The sequence below is a fragment of the Scyliorhinus torazame genome, chromosome 8 (assembly GCF_047496885.1).
Source record: "Scyliorhinus torazame isolate Kashiwa2021f chromosome 8, sScyTor2.1, whole genome shotgun sequence".
Classification (NCBI taxonomy): domain Eukaryota; kingdom Metazoa; phylum Chordata; class Chondrichthyes; order Carcharhiniformes; family Scyliorhinidae; genus Scyliorhinus; species Scyliorhinus torazame.
This window is the reverse complement of record NC_092714.1, coordinates 144,646,347-144,660,452: the sequence shown is the minus strand read 5'-3', so window position 1 is coordinate 144,660,452 and position 14,106 is coordinate 144,646,347. Positions and strand designations below refer to the sequence as shown.

Genomic DNA, 14,106 nt, shown 5'->3' with positions numbered 1-14,106 from the left:
TGTGGGTACAGTGTTATTGGGTTGGGGGGTACTATTTTATTGTGTTTGGGGGGGGTGGTTACTGTTTTATTGTGCTTGGGGTGTGTGGGTACAGTGTCATTGTGTTTGGGGGGGGTGGGTACAGTGTTATTGGGTTGGGGGGGGTACTGTTTTATTATGTTTGGGATGTGTGGGTACAGTGTTATTGTGTTTGCGGGGGGGTACAATGTTATTGTGTTTGGGGCTGGGGTACTGTTTTATTGTGTTTGGGGTGTGTGGGTACAGTGTCATTGTGTTTGGGGGGGGGGGCGGTGAGTACACTTGAACAGACGTGACCACATTGACTGTCTGGACCAATATCTCTGTTGGTTTTATGGCTCATTCAATAGGATTGTGAACGAACCGGCAGGGATTTGCTTCCAGGAAGAATTTCGGAATTAAAAGCTGGATCTGTGTACCATTCTCAAGCCATTTGCAAGCCCCAGATCAGGGCTAGTGTTGGGAACCTGTCCACTCTCTCACCCCTGTCCATCGCACAGGTGCGGCAATCAGGAATGAATCATCCTCAAATTGATTGAGTTGAATGTGAGTGCTTTTCCTCACCCCATGCTGCCAGAAATGAATCAAATTATGTTCATTGGGTCCAGCATTTCCCCTGAAATCTTCAACGGTACAGAGCAACTAATTCAGTGTGTATAATTTGTGTTTTCTTTACTTCAATTTTCTGTCAACACGAACCATTTATTCAGCTGCTCACATTGTAGGTATCGGAAGCATCACCTTTCTGCAGTCCTGGTCACCTAGTTGGAAATGTTCCTCTAGTCTTTATGGGCTATTAACCACGAGCGACCTGTTTAATGTGGAGATATTACTTTTCTGATTACCATTTGTTTACTGGCTGCTGTGGTTACAAACTTCTTTCAGACCCAGCGATAATGCAGAGAATCTCTGAGTGTACTCTCACCGCACAGCAAAGGTCACCAAGTCGGATTACTGTTGTCACCTCTGCTCCTCAAAGACATGGCTGGAAACTTGACCATGTGACATTCCAACCACGTGACTCCTGCAGTGGCATTCTCCGACCCCCCACTGGGCCGGAGAATCCCTGGGGAGCGACGCGAATCCCGCCCCGCCGCCCCGATGCCGGCTGCCGTATTCTCCGGCGCCGGTTTTCGGGTGGGGGCAAGGTTCACGCCACGCCGATCGGGGGCCGTTGGCAGCGCCCCCCCCGGCAATTCTCCGGACCTCGATGGGCCGAGCGGCCGTCGTCTCTGGCCAGTCCCACCGGCGTGGGTTAGACAGGGTCCAAGACGGCAGGACCTGACAAGTAAGTCAGCTGGGGCGGTCCTCGGGAGGGCGCGGGGGATCCGACCCCGGGGGGGAGGGCACGGTGGCTTGGCCCGTGTTCAGGGCCCACCAATCTGCGGGCGGGCCTGTGCCGTGAGGGCACTCCTTCCTTCCGCGCCGGCCCCTGTAGGGCTCCGCCATGGCCGGCGCGGAGAAGACACCCCCCTGCGCATGCAGCAGAATAGGCTGGCGGTTCCGCACATGCGCAAGATCATGCCAGCCCTTCGGCGCATGCGCTAACTCGCGCAATCCCTTTGGCGCCAGCTGGAGCGGCGCCAAACCCTCCGGCGTCCACCTAGCCCCCGGAGGTACAGAGAATTCCACACCTTCAGGGGCTGTTGACGCCGGAGCGGTTCGCTCCGGTTTTCCCGCCGGTGTGGGGACTTAGTGCCCGGAAAGGAGAATCCCGCTTCTGATTTGGCGGCAGGCCTCAATTCTCCCATTTTGAGACTCAATCCTACGGTGGGGGGCAGGAATGTGGGGCAAAATTCTCCGGTATCGGCGCGATGTCCGCCGACCGGCGCCCAAAACGGCATCGCGCCGCCCCAAACGTCGCAAAGTCTCCGCCCGGAATGGGCTAGCAGCGACGTGACGTTATCCGCGCTGGCTCACGTGGTTCACGCCGTGCAGCGTCATGCACGCCGTACGGCGTGACGGCTCATAAGACGCGCTGCTCCCCCCACCCGACCAGAAGACCCGACCGGATGGCCGCCCGCCGCTCAGCCCCGAGGTTCGAGTCACGGGATGTGGAGGCGCTCCTGGACGCAGTGGAGCAGAGGAGGGACGCCCTGTATCCCGGGCACGGCCGCAGAGTTGCCCCACGCCACAGCCGGCGTCTGTGGAGGGAGGTGGCAGAGGCCGTCAGCGCTGTGGCCCTGACACCACGGACAGGCACCCAGAGCCACAAGAAGGTGAACTACCTCGTCAGGGCAGCCAGGGTGAGGCCCCCCCCCCGCCCGATATCCATATCCCCCATCCCCATATCCCCCCTGCCCCATATCCCCCTCCCCATATCCCCTCCCCCATATCCCCCCTGCCATATCCCTCCTCCCCCATATCCCCCCTCCCCCATTTCCCCCTCCCCATATCCCCCATATCCCCCCTCCCCATATCACCCCTCCCCCATATCCCCCCTCTCCCACACCCCCCTCCCCATATCCCCCTCCCCCATATCCCCCCTCCCCCTAATCCCCCCTCCCCCATATCCCCCATATCCCCCCTCCCCCATATCCCCAAGTGAATCCAGCCCTAACCTTAACCTCTGCAATACACGCGCAACCGATGGCGTGCATTCATATACCTGTCTAACACTGTTGCCTTTTACCCCTGCCACCACCCCACACAGGAGAAGTGCGCACACAAAACCAGGGAGCATGTGAGGACTGGAGGAGGCCCAGCTGATGAGAGGCCACTGACCGAACACGAGGAAAGGGCCCTGGAACTGGCTGGCGGACCTGAGGACCGGGAGGTTGCTGATGCAGAGGTCGGGGGCCCACCAGCAAGTGAGCCACCGACAGCCCATCCCCATATCCCCCCTCCCCCATATCCCCCCTCCCCCATATCCCCCCTCCCCGATATCCCCTCTCCCCAATATCCCCTCTCCCCCATATCTCCCCTTCCCCATATACCCCCTCCCCCATATCACCTGATCACTGCCTGCATGTCTAACCATGCATGCTTCATTGTGTATCGCAGGAGCAAACGTCGAGGCACCCATCCCCGCAGATGCAGACCGCCCGCAGGATGCTCCTCGGACACCACGGAAGACGGAGAGACCCGGACCCTCTGGCATGCGACGCCCGCACGATGCCCCTCGGAGACCACTGGAAACGGAGCGACCCGGACCATCTGGCATGCGACGCCCGCACGATGCCCCTCGGAGACCACTGGAGACGGAGCGACCCGGACCCTCTGGCATGCGACGCCCGCACAATGCCCCTCGGAGACCACTGGAGACGGAGAGACCCGGACCCTCTGGCATGCGACGCCCGCAGGATGCCCCTCGGAGACCACGGGAGACGGAGAGACCTGGAGCAACAGGGAGACGGCGCCCCCGTCCCATGCGGGGGCGGCGACATAGGCGTGTGCCACCCAGTGACGAGAGGGGCAGCCACAGGCCCCCATCACAGCCGAGCCACGAAACCACTACCCAGGACACTCCTACCCAGGACACCCCTACCCAGGACACCCCTACCCAGGAAACTGAAATACAGGACAGTGACTCAGAGTGGATGGGTGGAGACGAACCCCCACCCCAAAGTGCCAATGACTCAGAGTCAGACGATGCGCACCACACAACGCCACTGCTATCAACAACACCTCCACCATCGCAGAGACGCTCACCTCGGTTGGGCACTTTAGTGATGAGGCGTCTGGTACACTCACTGGTGCGCACAACACAGCCGTCCCGGTACAGCAGGTGGAGGTAGGAGCAGCAGAGGGGCCAGGTGGTCGGAGGGCAGCTCGGCGCATGCGAACATCTGCCACCCAGATGGATCCCGGGTTCCTGGAGTTACCACACCCACCCATAGGTCCAATGCAACCACCGAACCTGGGACGAGCGAAGAGGGTGACGGCCAGCTTGCGGCGGCTGCAGTCGCAGGTGGAGGAGTCCACCCGCGTCCAGGAGCTGGAAGTGGTGCCGGTCATGCGTGCCACCCAGGCCGACACCGCACAGGTGGCGTCCGCGGTGGAGGCAATGGGTGCGACGGGGTCAGACATGGGGAGCGGTTTGCGAGGCCTTGGGCTTTCCGTGCAGGCGGCGTCTGTGGCCCAGGACATGGCTGCCCTCTCACAGGAGGCCATGAGCCAGCGCCAGCGGCAGATGGCAGAGGGGCTCAACGCCATGGCCCAGTCTCAGCAGGCCATGGCCCAGTCTCTGAAGGCCATAGCCCAGTCTCAGCAGTCCATAGCCCAGTCTCAGCAGGCCATGGCCCAGTCTCAGCAGGCCATCGCTGAGGGCATCGGCGCCAGTGGCCATGTGCGAGCCGGCGTCGCACAGTCACAGTCAGGGATTGCCAACCCCCTGAGCTCTATGGCTGCAAACCTGCAGACCCCTGTCGATGCCAGCACGGGCCTCCAGGACTGGCAGCGCCAGATGTTGGGGGGGCGTCGGATGGCCAGTCCGTTCGCATCCCCCACCCATGTAGAGGCCTGGGGGCCATCGGGCACCCCGAGGGAGGAGGAGGTGCTGGGGCCCGTTCCAGGTCCCATTGTAGGGGAGGTCCCAGAACACCTCAACACCTCGGGCTCCCCCCCTTCCGCCCCAGGTGCATCGGGTGGGCAACGGGCAGGACAGGCTGGCAGCTCGCCATCCCAGTCGCCCGGGCCGCAGCCTGGCCCTTCTAGGCCAGGACGCCCCAGGAAACGGCCGCCAAAGGGATCCCGTGTCAGAGGGCAGGAATTGCAGGAGTCCACCTCCAGTTCTGCTGTACCGTCTGGGGAACCACGTAGGCGTAGTCAAAGGGCCCGTAAGGCCAAACAATTCGACACTGAGTAAGTTGGCACGGGTGCAGGGCACAGATGAGTTTTAGGGGCTAGGGCACGTGCATGAACTCCTTTCGTTTTTAAAGTCAATGTTATACCTACAAAAACTGCCTTTGTGCTCTGTCCAAAGTGTGGGGGGGTGTCATGTACGTTGAGCGCCAGTGTGTGTGTGAGGGGTGGTCTTACCTCAGCCCCAGCTGAGTCTGCCCCCTTCCCCCTGGGCCGCCATTAACATCCCCCCGGGCAGAGGACGGGACCGTGCGCTGCAGTGTCACAGCTGCATGCAGGGATGGTCCGGGTGGATGGTGGTACTGTGGCCATGGGTCAGACATAGTCCAACGATGTGGAGCCAGGAGCTCATCGCAGGGCCGTTTGTCATCATCCTCCATGGCCTGCAATAGACACCTGTCCACCGGCAACTGTATGAGCCCGGCCGTTGTGCCGCAGGTGGATCGGCAATGGGGGAGGGGGGGTGTGTGCATGCGGGTGGGGTGGGTGGGGTTGGGGAGGGGGGGTGAGGGGTGCTGGGTGGGTGGATGGGTGGGGGTTGTGGGTGGTCGGGTGTTGCCATGGTGTGCAGTCTGTGGCCATACTACCCGATTCCCACGCCCATCTAGTCAGTGAAGCGGGCGTCTATCAGCCTGTCCCGTGCCCGCTGGCCCAGCCGGTAACGGTGGACAGCCACCCGCCCATGTCTAGCCCGTCTTCCCTGACCATTGCCCCCATCCCCCCCATCTGGGGAGGACTGCGCCTCTTCCTGCTGCTCCTCCACTCCGCCCTCCTCTGCCTGCGGCACATCACCCCTCTGCTGGGCTATGTTGTGCAGGACGCAGCACACCACAATGATGCGGCCGACCCTATCTGACCGATACTGGAGGGCGCCCCCAGAGAGGTGCAGGCACCTGAAACGCATTTTCAGCACGCCAAATCACCTCTCGATCACTCCCCTTGTCGCTACATGGGCATCATTGTAGCGGTTCTCCGCCTCATTGCGTGGCCTCCATATTGGCGTCATCCGCCACGATCGCAATGGGTAGCCCCTGTCGCCCAGCAACCAGCCCCTCAGCCGGGGACGGCGTCCCTCGTACATGCCGGGGATGTATGACCGCGACAACACATATGAGTCGTGTACACTGCCCGGGTAACGGGCGCAGACGTGCAGGATCATCATGCGGTGGTCGCAGACCACCTGTATGTTCATCGAATAGGTCCCCTTCCTATTGGTGAACACGGCCCCGCTATCTGCAGGTGGCCGCACAGCGACGTGCATCCCATCAATCGCGCCCTGGACCATGGGGAACCCGGCCACGGCAGAGAAGCCCACGGCCTGGGCATCTTGGCTGGCCCGGTCCACAGGGAAGCGGATGTAGCGGTGCGCCATGGCATATAGGGCATCTGTCACTGCCCGGATGCACCGATGCACCGATGTCTGCGATATGCCGGACAGGTCCCCACTCGGTGCCTGGAATGACCCCGTTGCATAAAGGTTCAGGGCCACCGTAACCTTGACGGACACGGGGAGAGGGTGTCCCCTGCCAGTGCCACGCGGTGACAGGTGTGCCAGCAGGTGGCAGATGTGTGCCACGGTTTCCCGGCTCATCCGGAGTCTCCTCCTGCATTCTGGTACGACAGCCGGGGCCGGTACACACGGGACGCCCTCGGGTGCCTCCATTGCCGTGGGGCCGCGATGTCCTCCTCCCCCTCTTCGTCCTGTCGGTCAGGTGTCCCTCCAGCCTGGGGGGCTGCCGCCTGCCCCTCTGCGGCAGCCTGCGCCGCCTCTCTGGCACGCTCCTCCTCCTCCTCATCCAGGGCAACATGGACATTAGCGGCTGCCGCCACGGCGGCCAACATCGCTGGCTGATCGGAAAACATGATGGCCTGTGGGTGGGGGCGGGGGTGGAACGACGACACGTCATCATTGCCCATACCCCCTTCTCCCCCCAACCAGGTGGCATGGACCGCATGGGTCCGACTGTTGGAGGCTGGCACCTGGCCAGGTGGACCAACTCACTTGCCCTCGCATCCCCCCTCCCCGGCACGGACCCCCGTCCCCCGTCCCCCTCCCCGGCACGGACCCCCCCTCCCCCCGGCACGCACCTCCCCGTCCCCCTCCCCGGCACGGATCCCCCCCCTCCCCCCCCGGCACGCACCTCCCCGTCCCCCTCCCTGGCACGCACCTCCCCGTCCCCCTCCCCGGCACGCACCTCCCCATCCCCCTCCACGGCACGCACCTCCCCATCCCTCTCCCCGGCACGCACATCCCCGTCCCCCTCCCCGGCACGGACCCCCGTCCCCCTCCCCGGCACGGACCCCCCCCCCAGTACGCACCGCCCCGTCCCCCGTCCCCCTACCCGGCACGGACCCCCCCCTCCCCCCCCCGGCACGCACCTCCCCGTCCCCCTCCCTGGCACGCACCTCCCCATCCCCCTCCCTGGCACGCACCTCCCCATCCCTCTCCCCGGCACGCACATCCCCGTCCCCCTCCCCGGCACGGACCCCCGTCCCCCTCCCCGGCACGGACCCCCCCCCCAGTACGCACCGCCCCGTCCCCCGTCCCCCTACCCGGCACGGACCCCCCCCTCCCCCCCCCGGCACGCACCTCCCCGTCCCCCTCCCTGGCACGCACCTCCCCATCCCCCTCCCTGGCACGCACCTCCCCATCCCTCTCCCCGGCACGCACATCCCCACCCCCCTCCCCGGCACGCACCTCCCCGTCCCCCTCCCTGGCACGCACCTCCCCATCCCCCTCCCTGGCACGCACCTCCCCATCCCTCTCCCCGGCACGCACCTCCCCATCCCCCTCCCTGGCACGCACCTCCCCATCCCTCTCCCCGGCACGCACATCCCCACCCCCCTCCCCGGCACGCACCTCCCCATCCCCCTCCCCGGCACGCACCTCCCCATCCCCCTCCACGGCACGCACCTCCCCATCCCTCTCCCCGGCACGCACATCCCCACCCCCCTCCCCGGCACGCACCTCCCCGTCCCCCTCCCCGGCACACACCTCCTCCTCCCCCTCCACGGCACGCACCTCCCCATCCCTCTCCCCGGCACGCACATCCCCGTCCCCATCCCCGGCACGCACCTCCCCGTTCCCCTCCCCAGCATGCACCTCCCCATCCCTCTCCCCGGAACGCACCTCCCCGTCACGCACCTCCCCGTCCCCCTCCCCGGCACGGACCCCCGTCCCCCTCCCCGGCACGGACCCCCCCCCCATCCCCCTCTCCGGCACGCACCTCCCCGTCCCCCTCCCCGGCACGGACCCCACCCCACCCCCCGTCCCCCTCCCCGGCAGTCACCCCCCCTCCCGGCACTCCCCCGGAGCCCACCCCACTCTAACCCCCCCCCACCCGCCGCACACACACACACAACCCCACACACACCTCTCCCCCACACATACAGACTGCGGCCACGCCATCACCTCTCCAGCGGCCAACCCCCCAGGCCGTCACCCACCTCCATGCTGGTCGGCGTCAACCTTGAGCACAGGTTGACGCCGATTTAAAGGTGTTTTGATTTATGGGTCACGTCGGCGGGGCTTCGGCCCATCCGGACGGGAGAATATCGGCAGCCCCGAAATCCATTGCCTCGCGCCCACCCGTGCCATTCTCCGAGGCGTGCGGCACGATTGACGCCCCGCCGACTTTTCTCCCTTCGGAGAATTTGGCGGGCGGCGAGGGCGGAATTCACGACGGCCCACGGCGATTCTCCGACCCGGTGGGGGGTCGGAGAATCTCGCCCATGGAGTGTTTCCAGCTGCAGGGTCCAGCAGGAAAAACTCCAAATCTTCCGGCACCAACCTCATTAATTATCCTCCCGGGTGTTTTGCTCTATATTCAGAGGCGGGGCAGGCCTGGTTGGCGAGTAATCCGTCATCGTGCTGAGTGAGGCACCATATTGAAAAGATGCCCAACATCACTGGCCCACTACTGAACGAAGAAGGTGGGCCTCCTGAAAATGAAGATGGTTCTCCGGGACCACTGAGTTTGGCAGACGGACCCCTCGAGGATACCGAATTGGGAAAGTCCACCTGCAGACGCTCCCCCGACCCTCTGTTGTGGTGCTCCAGGGTCCAGGGCTGTGGGTGGCCGCCATCCTGAATGCCGGAGGCAGCCCCAGGCCTTGGTCAGGTGAGTCCCGACATCTGGGGCGAGATTCTCCAACCCCCCCGGGTCGGAGAATCGCTGGGACTGGCGTGAATCCCGCCCCTGCTGGTTGCCAAATTCTCCACCACCGGATATTCGGCGGGGGCGGGAATCGCGCCGTGCCGGTTGGCGGGCCCCCCCCCCCGCGATTCTCCGGCCCGGATGGGCCGAAGTCCCGCCGCTAAAATGCCTCTCCCGCCGGCGTAGATTAAACCACCTACCTTACCGGCGGGACAAGGTGGCGCGGGCGGGCTCCGGGGTCCTGAGGGGGGCACGGGGCGATCTGGCGCCGGGGGGGTGCCCCCACGGTGGCCTGGCCCACGATCGGGGCCCACCGATCCATGGGCGGGCCTGTGCCGTGGGGGCACTCTTTCCCTTCCGCCTTCACCACGGTCTCCACCATGGCGGAGGCGGAAGAGACTCCCTCCACTGCGCATGCATGGGGATGCCATCAGCAGCCGCTAATGCTCCCGCGCATGTGCCGCCCGGAGATGTCATTTCCGCGCCAGCTGGCGGGATGGAAATTTGTCCGTCGCGGGCCTAGCCCCTTAAGGTTGGGGCTCAGCCCCCAAAGATGCGGAGCCCCGTGGGGGCCGCCATCTTGGCCGCCATTTTCGACGCCACCCGCCACGTGCGACCCGTGGGGACCGCCATCTTTGATTCATCCCGCCGCCTCCCGGAACCCCTGCTCATCTGATTGGCCCGCCCACCTTCCGAAGATCTCCTCCATCACCCTCGACCAGTCTTGACCTCATCATCTCGCCAAATCCATGATGCCAGTCCGGATCAACGGTCATGAGATGACCTGCCTGTTTGACTCCGGGAGCACAGAGAGTTTTATTCACCCAGATACGGTACGGCGCTGCTCCCTCCCAGTCTTTCCCATGACCCAGAAAATCTCCCTGGCTTCCGAATCTCATTCCGTGGAAGTCCGTGCGTACTGTGTTGCAACCCTTACAGTACGGGGCTTTGAGTTCAAAGGGTTCAAACTCTATGTCCTCCCACGACTCTGCGCTGCCGTGCTACTAGGTCTTGACTTCCAGTGCCACTTCAAAAGTCTTATCCTGGAGTTCAATGGACCCCTGCCCCCCCTCACCGTATGTAGCCTCTCGACCCTTAAAGTCGCCCCACCTCCACTCTTCGCCAACCTAACCCCGGTCTGCAAGCCCATCGCCACTAGGAGCAGACGATACAGTGCTCGGGACAGGGCCTTTATCAGGTTGGAGGTCCAGCGACTCCTGCGGGAAGGGATCATAGAGGCCAGTACCAGCCCCTGGAGAGCCCAAGTGGTAGTCGTCAAAACTGGGGAGAAGCACCGGATGGTCATCGACTACAGTCAGACCATCAACCAGTACATGCAGCTCGATGTGTACCCTCTTCCCCGCATGTCTGACATGGTAAATCAGTTTGCGTAGTACCGGCTCTTCTCCACCATCGACTTGAAGTCCGCGTACCACCAGCTCCCTATCCGCCCGAAGGAACGCCAATACACTGCCTTCGAGGCAGATGGCCGCCTCTACCACTTCCTCAGGGTCCCCTTCGGCGTCACCAATGGGGTCTGGGTCTTCCAGCGAGAAATGGACCGGATGGTTGACCAGTACGGGCTGAAGGCCACGTTCCCGTATCTGGATAATGTCCCCATCTGTGGCCATGATCAGCAGGACCATGACGCCAACCTCTAACATTTCCTCCACACCGCCAAGCTCCTTAACCTCACATACAATAAGGAGAAATGCATTTTCCGCACAACCCGCCTAGCCTTCCTTGGCTATGTTGTGGAAAACGGAGTCCTAGGGCCCGACCCCGACCGCATGCGCCCCCTTCGGGAACTTCCCCTCCCCCACTGCCTCAAGGCCCTGAAGAGATGCCTGGGGTTCTTCTCCTACTATGCCCAGTGGGTCCCCAATTATGCGGACAAGGCCCGCCCACTTATTAAATCCACCCTTTTTCCTCTGACGGCTGAGGCCCGCCTGGCCTTCAACCGCATCAAGGCAGATATTGCTAAAGCCGCGATGCACGCAGTAGACAAGTCCATCCCGTTCCAGGTGGAGAGCGATGCATCCGACTTTGCCCTGGCCGCTGCCCTCAACCAGGCGGGCAGGCCCGTGGCTTTCTTCTCCCGCACCCTCCAGGGCTCCGAGATTCGACACTCCTCCGTCGAGAAGGAGGCACAAGCCATTGTGGAAGCTGTGCGACATTGGAGGCATTACCTGGCCGGCAGGCGATTCACTCGCCTCACTGACCAGCGGTCAGTTGCCTTCATGTTTAATAACACACAGCGGGGCAAGATCAAGAATGACAAGATCCTAAGGTGGAGGATCGAGCTCTCCACCTATAATTACGATATCTTGTATCGACCTGGGAAGCTCAATGAGCCCCCAGATACCCTGTCCCGCGGTACATGTGCCAGCGCACAAGTAGACCGACTTCGGGCCCTCCACAATGACCTCTGTCACCCAGGGGTCACCCGGTTCTTCCACTTCATCAAGGCCCGCAACCTGCCTTACTCCATCGAGGAGGTCAGGACCATGACCAGGGACTGCCAGGTCTGCGCGGAGTGCAAACCGTATTTCTATCGGCCAGACAGTGCACACCTGGTAAATGCCTCCCGCCCCTTCGAGCACCTCAGCCTCGATTTCAAAGAGCCCCTCCCCTCCACTGACCGTAACGTGTACTTCCTCAACATCATTGATCAGTACTCCCGTTTCCCTTTCGCCATCCCGTGCCCTGACATGACCTCTGCCACAGTCATCAAGGCCCTGCACGGCCTCTTCACCTTGTTCGGTTTCCCCACCTATACCCATAGTCATCGGGGTTCCTCTGTCATGAGTGATGAGCTGCGTCAGTTCCTGCTTAGCAAGGGCATCGCCTCAAGCAGGACGACCAGCTACAACCCCCGGGGAAATGGGCAGGTGGAGAGGGAGAACACGACGGTCTGGAATGCCATCCTGCTTGCCCTACGGTCTAGACGTCTCCCTGTCTCCCACTGGCAGGAGGTCCTTCCTGATGCGCCCCACTCCATCCGGTCGCTCCTGTGTACCGCCACCAATGTGATCCCTCATGACAGGATGTTTGTTTTCCCCAGGAAGTCCACCTCAGGGGTCTCGCTCCCGTCCTGGCTGACGGTCCCAGCGCCCGCCCTCCTCCGGAAGCATGCGAGGAGCCATAAGTCGGATCCACTGGTCGAAAAGGTCGTTCTCCTCCATGCTAACCCCCAAAAAGCCTACGTGGCACACCATGACGGGCGGGAGGACACAGTCTTCCTTCGGTATTTGGCACCGCAGGTTCCCCAATGACCATCCCCACTACCCCCGGCCCTACACCGTCTCCCCCCCATTGCTACTCATCTACTACGAGACACAGATGACACGTTCCTGAACACGCAGGCCTCAGCACCTCATCCGACACCAATACCCACACCACAGCCAGGACTGAGGCGGTCACAGCGGAAAGTCAAAGCCCCCGACAGACTCGATCGATAACTCAACCCGTCCACTTCAGCCCTGCCGGACTCTTTTTTTAAACAGGGGGTGAATGTGGTAAACCACTGTATTGTATTGTACTGTTGTATTGTTACATACCTGGGCTTGTCCCTGCTGGCTCCGCCTGTGGCTCCTCCCCTTGGGCTCATGTATAAAAGTGGCCAACCTCCAACCCTACCCTCATTCTGGGATTGGCTGCCAGCAGGTGTCTTTAAGCTGATTAAAGCCACAGTTTTTCTTCTGACTCCTCGTCTGTCGTCGGTCCAAGTCAAATAGGACAGCAGGCAGGCTCTTGTAGCTGTGTGGATGGGGTGGAGCAATGTGAGATCTTCCAGGTTGAAAGCAGGATGCCACAGCGGCACGTGAGAGAGATGGCAGTTCAATACGGAGGTGCCTCCTATCCAATGTTTTTTGAAGTTTAAATTTATGGCTTTTGCTGCCAGGGCAGTACCTTGGGCAGGGAGGAGGGGAAAGGAATGCGGCAGTGAAAAACACCTCCTAGGGTGGCCGGCGGCTGCTCCTGGCCAGGGGCTGGAAGGGCGGTGGGGCCTGGCCTGCCCCACTCTGGCCTACCACCTGGATGCCGCCTCTCCAATCATCTCAACTATCCACCATCCGCCATGGAGGACAATATGGCTGAAAGGAAAATCCTTACGTGGTCCTTAATTAGCTTCATCGTTGTACCCTACCAAAGGTTCAAAATCCTGCTGCAAGACCTTTGTGTTGCCTGTTGAATGGTTCTTGTACAACAGGGATATAGTGGGAGGGCATGGGTGTGTATCTTGCCTCTGTGTCGATGATGTAAAGCTATTTCCCCTGTGACCTTCATTAACATTTAAGTTAGTGGAGGAGATGGGCAGCCACGACCTCATTCACCATCGGAACAAGGATGCCCTGGAGCATTAGAATTTTGCATTCCTTTCTGTGTCATCTGTACTGCTCAAGGTGAGTCAAAGTTGAGGACTGGAGCCTCTCCTGTTTCAGGCAGGTATAACCCATTGAGCTGCAGAGTTTTTAAAAATCCTCTCCCTCTGAGCTGCCCCAACAGCAGGCCTCAACTCCTCCTGCAGCAACCTGCCATTTTGCAGTTGCCATAGCAATGTCCCCAGGTCTGACCCCTCTCTTACCTTGGCTGGAGTGCGACCCAATCCCTAATTCCCAACAGCAACAGAACTCCTGGACAAATTCTGGAGAACTCCCGCCCATATCTTTAGGAGAGATAGAATACAAAAGCAGGGAGGAGGTCAAGCTCGTATTGAACCTCGAATACAAACAGAACATGCTGGAAAAAACTCTGCAGGTCTGGCAGCATCTCTGAAGCAGAGTCGTACGGGCTCAAAATGTCAACTCTTGTTTCTCTCTCCACAGATGCTGCCAGACCTGCTGAATTCTCCAGCACTTTCTGTTCTTATGATAGATTTAGGGTAATGGCCATATTTTACTTGTAGTTTGAATTTATATTATTGTATTGAATCTTGTTCAATTCATATTTCAGAGAACATGCTCAGTTCTGAACACGATGCAAAAAAGGATATAGCGGCACTGGAGAAGGTGCGAAAAAGATTGACTGTTAGCACAACTAAGAGGTGTAACAAACAGGGAAGAATCAAAAGTCTGGGGCGAAATTCTCCGGTATCAGCGCGATGTCCGCTGACCGGCGCCAAAAA

At 61.3% G+C, this 14,106-nt stretch overlaps 1 long non-coding RNA gene across 1 annotated transcript in view; it reads right to left on the bottom strand.

Moving 5' to 3' along the window:
* LOC140428783 (uncharacterized) overlaps positions 1-13,161 on the bottom strand; it is a 43,173-nt gene extending 30,012 nt beyond the window's left edge. Inside the window, exon 1 of the long non-coding RNA XR_011948882.1 lies at positions 12,539-13,161. This is a non-coding gene — a long non-coding RNA (uncharacterized lncRNA). The remainder of the gene's footprint in view (positions 1-12,538) is intronic.
* Positions 13,162-14,106: the final 945 nt, after the last annotated feature.